The sequence below is a fragment of the Loxodonta africana genome, chromosome 10 (genome assembly GCF_030014295.1).
Source record: "Loxodonta africana isolate mLoxAfr1 chromosome 10, mLoxAfr1.hap2, whole genome shotgun sequence".
In the NCBI taxonomy this organism is placed as follows: domain Eukaryota; kingdom Metazoa; phylum Chordata; class Mammalia; order Proboscidea; family Elephantidae; genus Loxodonta; species Loxodonta africana.
In genome coordinates, this window is record NC_087351.1 from 95,475,057 (window position 1) to 95,486,660 (window position 11,604).

The window sequence follows — 11,604 nt, forward strand, 5'->3', positions numbered from 1 at the left end:
TTTCTGTTTGTCTTTGGTTTTGGGGAGTTTGATGATAATATGTGTTGGTGTTTTTCTTTTTGGATCAATCTTAAATGGGGTTCGATAAGCATCTTGGATGGATATCCTTTCGTCTTTCATGATGTCAGGGAAGTTTTGTGTCAGGAGTTCTTCAACTATTTTCTCTGTGTTTTCTGTCCCCCCTCCCTGTTCTGGGACTCCAATCACCCGCAGGTTATCCTTCTTGATAGAGTCCCACATGATTCTTAGGGTTTCTTCATTTTTTTTAATTCTTTTTTCTGACTTTTTTTCAGCTATGTTGGTGTTGATTCCCTGGTCCTCCAGAAGTCCCAGTCTGCATTCTAATTGCTCGAGTCTGCTCCTCTGACTTCCTATTGCGTTGTCTAGTTCTGTAATTTTATTGTTAATCTTTTGGATTTCTACATGTTGTCTCTCTATGGATTCTTGCAACTTATTAATTTTTCCACTATGTTCTTGAATAATCTTTTTGAGTTCTTCAACAGTTTTATCAGTGTGTTCCTTGGCTTTTTCTGCAGTTAGCCTAATTTCATTTGTGATGTCTTGAAGCATTGTGTAAATTAGTTTTTTATATTCTGTATCTGATAATTCCAGGATTGTATCTTCATTTGGGAAAGATTTTGATTCTTTTGTTTGGGGGGTTGGAGAAGCTGTCATGGTCTGTTTCTTTATGTGGTTTGATATGGACTGCTGTCTCCGAGCCATCACTGGGAAACTAGTTTTTCCAGGTAATCAGCTAAAAAAAAATGCAGTCAGATCCCTATCTGAATTCTCCCTCTGGCTCAGGGTATTCGGATGTTAATGGAGCCGCCTGGGGAGGGTGGGGGAGGGATCAGAAAAATATGGAAAGCTTCACGAATTTGCGTGTCATCCTTGCGCAGGGGCCATGCTAATCTTCTCTGTATCGTTCCAATTTTAGTATATGTGCTGCTGAAGCGAGCACGCTAATTAAGTTTTGTAGATGTTAAATCCTTGAGCTATCTACGTGGAAATGTCTAGCATTCAGGTGATAACTGATTTGGGGTGACGCAAGTGGTTTGTGCTTGACTACTAACCCAAAGGTTGGCTGTTGGAACCCACCCAATGGCACCATGAAAGAAAGGAGGTGATCTGCTTCTGCCAAGAAAATCCTTGTGGAGCAATTCTGCTTTGTAACGCACGGGGTTGTCATGAGTTGAAATGAACTTGACAATAATAGGTTTGTTGTTGATGTTTTTGTTTTTTTTAGCATGTTTACAGAATTTGAACCCAAATAACTATGAGCTCTACTAAATAGGATAGAGTGAAAAGAGAACCAAAGAGTGCCTCCAGAGAAATGCTAACATTTAAAGGGCAGGAAAAGAAGGTGAAACCAAAAGGAAGAATAAAGAGGAATGACTAGAGGGTCCGGAGAAGAATCTGCTTAAAGGGGTATCACGGATAATTCAGTTTCCTCATCTTCAAAAAGACCTTCACAGGGTCATTGAGAAAAATAAACGATGAAGTGGTGACTGTGCCACTGCCATCAGCAGCAACTATCAGCGATATAAGTATGCTTTTATCCACCTTCAAGGAACTCTGGCGGTGCAATGGTTAAGTGCTCAGCTGTTAGCAAACAGTTAGAGCCTACCAGCAACTCTGCAGGATAAAAGACCTGTTGATCTGCTCTCATAAAAATTACAGCCTAGATCCGGGGCCAAGATGGCGGACTAGGTGGACGCTACCGCGGATCCCTCTTGCAACAAAGACTCGGAAAAACAAGGGAATCGATCACATACATAACAATCTACGAACTCTGAACAACAAGCACAGACTTAGAGACGGAAAACGAACAAATACGGGCAGACAGCAACTGTTTTCAGAACTAGGAGCCAGCGCACCAGGCAGGTGACCTTCGGAGCCCGATATGGGGCAGAGCCCAGGGGGGCAGACGGCACAGAAAGGGGGCCCACCCCTTCCCTCCCGAACCCATCCCGGGAGGAAGTTTAGCAGGTTGGCGTGGGTGGCGTAGGGGCGCAGCCCGAGGGAGAAGCACCTGGGAGGCAGTGACTGATCTGGGAGGGGGGAGAACAGCGTCCCAGCTGGGGTGCCGTCCGGCCGGGAGTTAGGCGAGAAGCCGACGGGGCGCGAGCGGGGGGGGTCAACTATATTTCCCTAAAGTGACCCCAGGGCGGGGCCCACACGTTCGTGCAGGAGAACGCACACCCAGTCCGCACGTGTGGCACGGCACATCAGAGGGAGAAATCCCCGGAAGTGTCTGGTCTCAAAGCAGGGAAAGCAGCATCCCAGACGGGGAGCCATTCAGCTGGGATCTGGGCGCGCGCACGCTTGCGCGGGCGGGGCATGAGCGCGGGGTCCATTTTTATTACCCTGAATTGACCCAGGGGGCGGGACCACCTGGTCGTGCGAGTGACGCCCTCCCAGTTTGCGCGAGAGGTGTGGCACACCGGAAGGAGAAGTCCCCGTGGAAAGTAGCGTCCCAGATGGGGTGCCGTCCTGCTGGGACCTGGGTGTGCGCACGAGCGGGGCGTGAGCACGGAGTCCATTTTTATTACCCTGAGTTGACCCAGGGGGCGGGCCCACCTGGCCGTGCAGGTGACGCCAACCCAGTTCACGCGAGAGGTGTGGCGCTCCGGAAGGAGAAGTCCCCGGGAGGAAGTGACTGGTTCCAGAATGGGGAAAGCAGTGTCTCAACCCGGAAGTCATCCCGCTGGGATTTGGGCACACGCACGGGCGGGGCGTGACTGCGGGACCCAATTATAATCGCCTGAATAGACCCTGGGGGCGGGCCCACCCGTTTGTGCAGGAAACGCCCACCCAGTGCCCACGAGCGGTGCCGCGCACCGGGGAAAGTCCCCAGGAGGAAGTGACTGGTTTCCGAGCAAGGAAAGCAGTGTCCTAGCCAGGGACCCGTCCAGCCCGGGTTTTGGCGAACGGGGGAGGAGCATGAACGTGGTGTTCAGCTCTATATTCTGTGGTGCTACACTCCTAGCTCTCAGATCCCTCCCCCACCCTCCCCAGGCGTCCCCATTTACATCCGAATACCCGGAGCCAGAGAGAGAATTCGGATAGGGATCTGACTGCATTTTTTTTAGCCAACTACTTGGAAAAACTAGTTTCCCAGTGATGGCTCGGAGACAGCAGTCCATATCAAACCACATAAAGAAACAGACCATGACAGCTTCTCCAACCCCCCAAACAAAAGAATCAAAATCTTTCCCAAATGAAGATACAATCCTGGAATTATCAGATACAGAATATAAAAAACTAATTTACACAATGCTTAAAGATATCACAAATGAAATTAGGCTAACTGCAGAAAAAGCCAAGGAACACACTGATAAAACTGTTGAAGAACTCAAAAAGATTATTCAAGAACATAGTGGAAAAATTAATAAGTTGCAAGAATCCATAGAGAGACAACATGTAGAAATCCAAAAGATTAACAATAAAATTACAGAATTTGACAATGCAATAGAAAGTCAGAGGAGCAGACTTGAGCAATTAGAATGTAGACTGGGACTTCTGGAGGACCAGGGAAACAACACCAACATAGCTGAAAAAAAATCAGATAAAAGAATTAAAAAAAATGAAGAAACCCTAAGAATCATGTGGGACTCTATCAAGAAGGATAACTTGCGAGTGATTGGAATCCCAGAACGGGGAGGGGGGACAGAAAACACAGAGAAAATAGTTGAAGAACTCCTGACACAAAACTTCCCTGACATCATGAAAGACGAAAGGATATCTATCCAAGATGCTCATTGAACCCCATTTAAGATTGATCCAAAGAGAAAAACACCAAGACATATCATCATCAAACTTGCCAAAACCAAAGACAAACAGAAAATTTTAAAAGCAGCCAGGGAGAAAAGGTTTCCTTCAAGGGAGAATCAATAAGAATAAGTTCAGACTACTCAGCAGAAACCATGCAGGCAAGAAGGGAATGGGATGACATATACAGAGCACTGAACGAGAAAAACTGCCAACCAAGGATCATATATCCAGCAAAACTCTCTCTGAAATATGAAGGAGAAATTAAGATATTTACAGATAAATACAAGTTTAGAGAATTTGCAAAAACTAAACCAAGACTACAAGAAATGCTAAAGGAGATTGTTTGGCCGGATGACCAATAATATCAGATGCCAGCACAATACAAGGTCACAAAACAGAACGTCCTGATATCAACGCAACTCAAACAGGGAAAGCACAAAAACAAACAAATTAAGACTAATTCTAAAAAATAAATAAATAAACAAAATAATACACACAACAGGAAATCATGGAAATCAATAGATAAACGATCAAAATAATCAAAAAGAGGGACTAAATATAGGAGGCATTGAACTGCCAGACGGAGAGTGATACAAGGCGAAATAGAAGGATACAAGTTAGGGTTTTACTTAGAAAAATAGGGGTGAATAAAAAGGTAACCACAAAAAGGAATATCAATCCCATAACTCAAGAAAAAAGCCAAGAAAAACGTAACGACTCAATAAACACAAAGTTAAACATTATGAAAATGAGGATCTCACAAGCTACTAAGAAAAACGTCTCAGCACAAAAAAGCATGTGGAAAAATGAAATGGCCAACAACACACATGAAATGGCATCAAAATGACAGCACTAAAAACTTACTTATCTATAATTACGCTGAATGTAAATGGACTAAATGCACCAATAAAGAGACAGAGAGTCACTGACTGGATAAAAAAACACGATCCATCTATATGCTGCCTACAAGAGACACAACTTAGACTTAGAGACACAAACAAACTAAAACTCAAAGGATGGAAAAAAATATATCAAGCAAACAATAAGCAAAAAAGAAGAGGAGTAGCAATATTAATTTCTGACAAAATAGACTTTAGACTTAAATCCGCCGCAAAGGATAAAGAAGGACACTATATAATGATAAAAGGGACAATTGATCAGGAAGACATAACCATATTAAATATTTACGCACCTAATGACAGGGCTGCAAGATACATAAATCAAATTTTAACAGAATTGAAAAGTGAGATAGACACCTCCACATATATAGTACGAGACTTCAACACACCACTTTCGGAGAAGGACAGGACATCCAGTAAGCAGCTCAATAGAGACACGGAAGACCTACTTACAACAATCAACCAACTTGACCTCATTGACTTATACAGAACTCTCCACCCAACTGCTGCAAAGTATACTTTTTTTTCTAGCGCACATGGAACATTCTCTAGAATAGACCACATATTAGGGCATAAAACAAATCTTTGCAGAATCCAAAACATCGAAATATTACAAAGCATCTTCTCAGACCACAAGGCAATGAAGCTAGAAATCAATAACAGAAAAACTAGGGAAAAGAAATCAAATACTTGGAAAATGAACAATACCCTCTTGAAAAAAGACTGGGTTATAGAAGACATCAAGGAGGGAATAAGGAAATTCTTAGAAAGCAACGAGAATGAAAATACTTCCTATCAAAACCTCTGGGACACAGCAAAGGCAGTGCTCAGAGGCCAATTTATATCGATAAATGCACACATACAAAAAGAAGAAAGAGCCAAAAGCAGAGAACTCTCCCTACAACTTGAACAAATAGAAAGTGAGCAACAAAAGAATCCATCAGGCACCCGAAGAAAACAAATAATAAAAATTAGAGCTGAACTAAATGAATTAGAGAACAGAAAAACAATTGAAAGAATTAACAAAGCCAAAAGCTGGTTCTTTGAAAAAATTAACAAAATTGATAAACCATTGGCTAGACTGACTAAAGAAAAACAGGAAAGGAAACTAATAACCCGAATAAGAAACGAGAAGGACCACATCACAACAGAACCAAATGAAATCAAAAGAATCATATCAGATTACTACATAAAATTGTACTCTAACAAATTTGAAAACCTAGAAGAAATGGATAAATTCTTGGAACAATACTACTTACCTAAACTAACACATTCAGAAGTAGAACAACTAAATAGACCCATAACAAAAAAAGAAATTGAAACGGTAATCAAAAAACTCCCAACAAAAAAAAGTCCTGGCCCAGATGGCTTCACTGCAGAGTTCTACCAAACCTTCAGAGAATACTTAACGCCATTACTATTGAAGGTATTTCAAAGTATAGAAAAAGACGGAATACTACCCAACTCATTCTATGAAGCTACCATCTCCCTGATACCAAAACCAGGTAAAGACATTACAAAAAAAGAAAATTTTAGACCTATATCCCTCATTAACATAGGTGCAAAAATCCTTAACAAAATTCTAGCCAATAGAATCCAACAACACATCAAAAAAATAATACACCCTGATCAAGTGGGATTTATACCAGGTATGCAAGGCTGGTTTAATATCAGAAAAACCATTAATGTAATCCATCACATAAATAAAACAAAAGATAAAAACCACATGATCTTATCAATAGATGCAGAAAAGGCATTTGACAAAGTTCAACACCCATTTATGATAAAAACTCTTATCAAAATAGGAATTGAAGGAAAATTCCTCAACATAATAAAGGGCATCTATGCAAAGCCAACAGCCAATATCACTCTAAATGGAGAGAACCTGAAAGCATTTGCCTTGAGAACGGGAACCAGACAAGGATGCCCTTTATCACCGCTCTTATTCAACATCGTACTTGAAGTCCTAGCCAGGGCAATTAGGCTAGACAAAGAAATAAAGGGTATCCAGATTGGTAAGGAGGAAGTAAAGCTATCACTATTTGCAGATGACATGATCGTATACATGGAAAACCCTAAGAAATCCTCCAGAAAACTACTGAAACTAATAGAAGAGTTTGGAAGAGTCTCAGGATATAAAATAAACATACAAAAATCACTTGGATTCCTCTACATCAACAAAAAGAACACCGAAGAGGAAATAACCAAATCAATACCATTCACAGTAGCCCCCAAGAAGATAAAATACTTAGGAATAAATCTTACCAAGCATGTAAAAGACCTATACAAAGAAAACTATAAAACTCTGCTACAAGAAATTCAAAAGGACACACTTAAGTGGAAAAACATACCCTGCTCATGGATAGGAAGACTTAACATAGTAAAAATGTCTATTCTACCAAAAGCCATTTATACATACAACGCACTTCCAATCCAAATACCAATGTCATACTTTAAGGGAATAGAGAAACAAATCACTAATTTCATATGGAAAGGAAAGAACCCCCGGATAAGCTAAACATTACTGAAAAAGAAGAAGAAAGTGGGAGGCCTCACCCTACCTGATTTCAGAACCTATTATATAGCTACAGTCGTCAAAACAGCCTGGTACTGGTACAACAACAGGCACATAGACCAATGGAACAGAATTGAGAATCCAGATATAAATCCATCCATGTATGAGCAGCTGATATTTGACAAAGGACCAGTGTCAGTCAATTGGGGAAATAATAGTCTTTTTAACAAATGGTGCTGGCATACCTGGATATCCATTTGCAAAAGAATGAAACAGGACCCATACCTCACACCATGCACAAAAACTAACTCCAGGTGGATCAAAGACCTAAACATAAAGACTAAAACGATAAAAATCATGGAAGAAAAAATAGGATCTACCCTAGGAGCCCTAATACAGGGCATAAACAGAATACAAAACATTACCAAAAATGATGAAGAGAAACCCGATAACTGGGAGCTCCTAAAAATCAAACACCTATGCTCATCTAAAGACTTCACCAAAAGAGTAAAAAGACCACCTACAGACTGGGAAAGAATATTCAGCTATGACATCTCCGACCAGCGCCTGATCTCTAAAATCTACATGACTCTGTCAAAACTCAACCACAAAAAGACAAACAACCCAATCAAGAAGTGGGCAAAGGGTATGAACACACATTTCACTAAGGAAGATATTCAGGCAGCCAACAGATACATGAGAAAATGCTCTCGATCATTAGCCATTAGAGAAATGCAAATTAAAACTACGATGAGATTCCATCTCACACCAACTAGACTGGCATTAATTCAAAAAACACAAAATAATAAATGTTGGAGAGGCTGCGGAGAGACTGGAACTCTCATACACTGCTGGTGGGATTGTAAAATGGTACAACCACTTTGGAAATCCATCTGGCGTTATCTTAAACAGTTAGAAATAGAACTACCATACAACCCAGAAATCCCACTCCTCGGAATATACCCTAAAGATACAAGAGCCTTCACACAAACAGATACATGCACACCCATGTTTATTGCAGCTCTGTTTACAATAGCAAAAAGCTGGAAGCAACCAAGATGTCCATCAACGGACGAATGGGTAAATAAATTGTGGTATATTCACACAATGGAATACTACGCATCGATAAAGAACAGTGACGAATCTCTGAAACATTTCATAACATGGAGGAATCTGGAAGGCGTTATGCTGAGCGAAATGAGTCAGTTGCAAAAGGACAAATATTGTATAAGACCACTATTATAAGATCTTGAGAAATAGAAAAAACGGAGAAGAACACATACTTATGTGGTTACAAAGGGGGGAGGGAGGGAGGGGGGGAGGGCTTTTTATTGATCAATCTGTAGATGGGAACTGCTTTGGGTGAAGGGAAAGACAACACTCAAAACAAGGAAGGTCAGCCTAATTGGACTGGATTAAAAGTAAAGAGGTTTCCGAGATAAAATGAAAGCTTCAAAGGTCAGTGAAGCAGGGGCTGGGGTCTGGGGAACTTGGTTTGAGGGGACTTCTAAGTCAATGGACAAAACAATTCTATTATGAAAACACTCTGCATCCCACTTTGAATTGTGGCGCCTGGGGTCCTAAATGCCAACAAGCGGCCACCTAAAATACATTAATTGGTCTCAACCCACCGGGAGCAAAGGCAAAGGAAGAACACCAAGGTCACACGACAACTAAGAACCCAAGAGACAGAAAGGGCCACTTGAACCAGAGACCTACATTATCCTGAGACCAGAAGAACTAGTTGGTGCCTGGCCACAATCGATGTCTGCCCTGTCAGGGAACACAACAGACAACTCCTGAGGGAGCAGGAGACCAATGGGATGCAGACCCCAAATTCTCATTAAAAGACCACACCTAATGGTATGATTGCGACTAGAGGAATCCCAGAGACAATGCTCCCCAGAACTTCTGATGGCACAGGACAGGAACCATCCCTGAAGGCAAATCATCAGGCATGAAAAGGACTGGTCAGTCGGGGGGAGAGAGATACTGATGAAGAGTGAGCTAATTAAATCAGGTGGACACGGGAGAGTGTGTTGGCAACTCTTGACTGGAGGGGGGATGGGAAGATAGAGAGAGAGGGAAGATGGTAAAATTGGCACGAAACGAGAGACTGTAAGGGCTGACTCAATAGGGGGAGAGCAAGTGGGAGAAGGGAGTAAGATGTATGTAAACCTACATGTGACAGACTGATTGGAATGGTAAATGTTCACTTGAAGCTTAATAAAAATTAAAAAAAAAAAAAATTACAGCCTAGTAAACCTTATGGAACCGTTCTGCTCTGTCTATGAGTCGGAATCAACTTGACTGCATGTTTGTAACAACAGCATAACTACCATCACAGGTTTTTCACTTAATTGCTGACCTACACACCTTCTTCTCTTTCCAAATATAATGTAGCAATGAAAATGAAGCTCATGTTCAGTACTCAAAGGCCTACCTCTGTCACTTCTAACATTATGACAACTAATGATCTCAGCTGAGGCTAACAACTCAATCTAGATGCTGCCAGCCTTAATGGCTGTGTATCTGCCTAGGGATCTGGCCATCGGGAAGATCATAATTCAACTTGTAGAGTGGAGCAAATTAAATCTGGAGACTATCAACAGGTTCATATTCCCAGTGCCTCCTTTGCCTTCCAGCACAGTCCATTTCATTTTCTTGGAATACTAGTCCGGTATTTTTCATTTCTGCCTTCTCTTGTGGCTGCTGACCCTTTCACTAGCAGAGAAGATTTTCAAAGTTAAATTCTTGGCCACATCTAAAATAATCTTGAACAATTTAGGACAGTTTAGAAAGAAAAAAAAAAAAGATGGAGTTAAGCTAACAGAACAGTTGCCATGTCCAGATTTCCCTTCCACTTCTCTGTACAACTCTGATGCACTAATTTTTCCCTCGCTTGTAAAGACTTCCTTATCCTGCTCAGGGTCACAAAATATCATCACTCAGCAAGGCATGGCAAATACTAGGAACTAATCTTTCATAGTTTGAGTACCACATGAGATATTTCAAAGCAACAAAAGCAAGATTCACTAAGTTTCCAAGAAGAGTTAAGGTTATTGCTTGACACAACAGCCATTTCAGCCTCTCATATCAAGAGTTCAGCTATGCTTTTATGACCCATAATTTGGTAGTGGAATTGTGCTCCATTAATCATCTCCTCTCCTCTCCTCTCCTCTCCTCTCCTCTCCTCTCCTCTCCTCTCCTCTCCTCTCCTCTCCTCTCCTCTCCTCTCCTCTCCTCTCCTCTCCTCTCCTCTCCTCTCCTCTCCTCTCCTCTCCTCTCCTCTCCTCTCCTCCCCTCCCCTCCCCTCCCCTCCCCTCTCCTCTCCTCTCCTCCCCTCCCCTCTCCTCTCCTCCCCTCTCCTCCCCTCCCCTCCCCTCCCCTCCCCTCCCCTCCCCTCCCCTCCCCTCCCCTCCCCTCCCCTCCCCTCCCCTCCCCTCCCCTCCCCTCCCTTCCCTTTCCTTCTCTCCCCTTTCCTTCTCTCCCCTTCTTTTCCCTTCCCTTCCTTTGCCTTCTCTTTCCTTCTTTCTCTCTCTGGACACCACATCAAATCTAGCTACTGTCATAAAAAAATATATATATATCATTAATTTTTATCTAAACTTCTTTAAATAGTTGTCTGCACTCAGAGTCTTCCTTTCCTTACTTCTCTACTGTCCACATCTTACAATCTGGCCTTTGTCTTTGCATTAAAACTAATCTCATTGAGAGCAACACAATTTCTTGATTCTCAACTCATCATCTTCCTGGACTTGTATTGTGCATTGGCCAGCGTTCATTCTTCCCTTTCTGCACTAGCTTCTCTTGGATCTCATATTCCTGAGCATCTCTTCTTCTACCCCTTTAGAGAGATGTTCCACTTTGATCTGTTTCCTACCTTATGCCTTTTTCCTGCTCTGGGGTTCTAGTTCTCTCACATTGTGTCACATATTAACTCTAATGTGATAAAATCCCAAACCTATATACCTGGTTGAGATATCTGCCCTAAGATCTAGATCTCCTTCATGCTGCATGTAACCCATATGTACTTTTATATCTAGCATGCCTAAGACCGTGTTGCTGTGAGAAGACAGCCACACACCTTCAACTCCTAAAACAGCTTTTTTCCTTTGATGTTTTATTGAACACTCCTTATTTCACCTCACCAATAGTGTTTTGCTATTCACCTTTTGGTGGTTTAGTTTACCTGTTCCTTGCAAGACCAATATATGTCTAAAGAAGAAGAAGAGGAAGAAGAAGTCATTTTACAAAGAATATCATGTCTTTCTCCTCTGTGACTTACTGCATTTTTTCACATATCAAAGTTGCTTAATGCTGAGGCCTCTTTGCAAATCTTTAAAATCAGCATCTCTTCACTCTTTAATGGGGTTGTAAATTCAATTTATGACTGTGACTCATCAATAATTTTAT

General features: G+C 41.8%; 1 non-coding gene across 1 annotated transcript; it reads right to left on the reverse strand.

The window, feature by feature from the left end:
- Positions 1-854: 854 nt before the first annotated feature.
- Positions 855-961, reverse strand: LOC135232641 (U6 spliceosomal RNA). The gene has a single exon (XR_010323255.1). It is a non-coding gene; the product is annotated as a U6 spliceosomal RNA (small nuclear RNA).
- Positions 962-11,604: the final 10,643 nt, after the last annotated feature.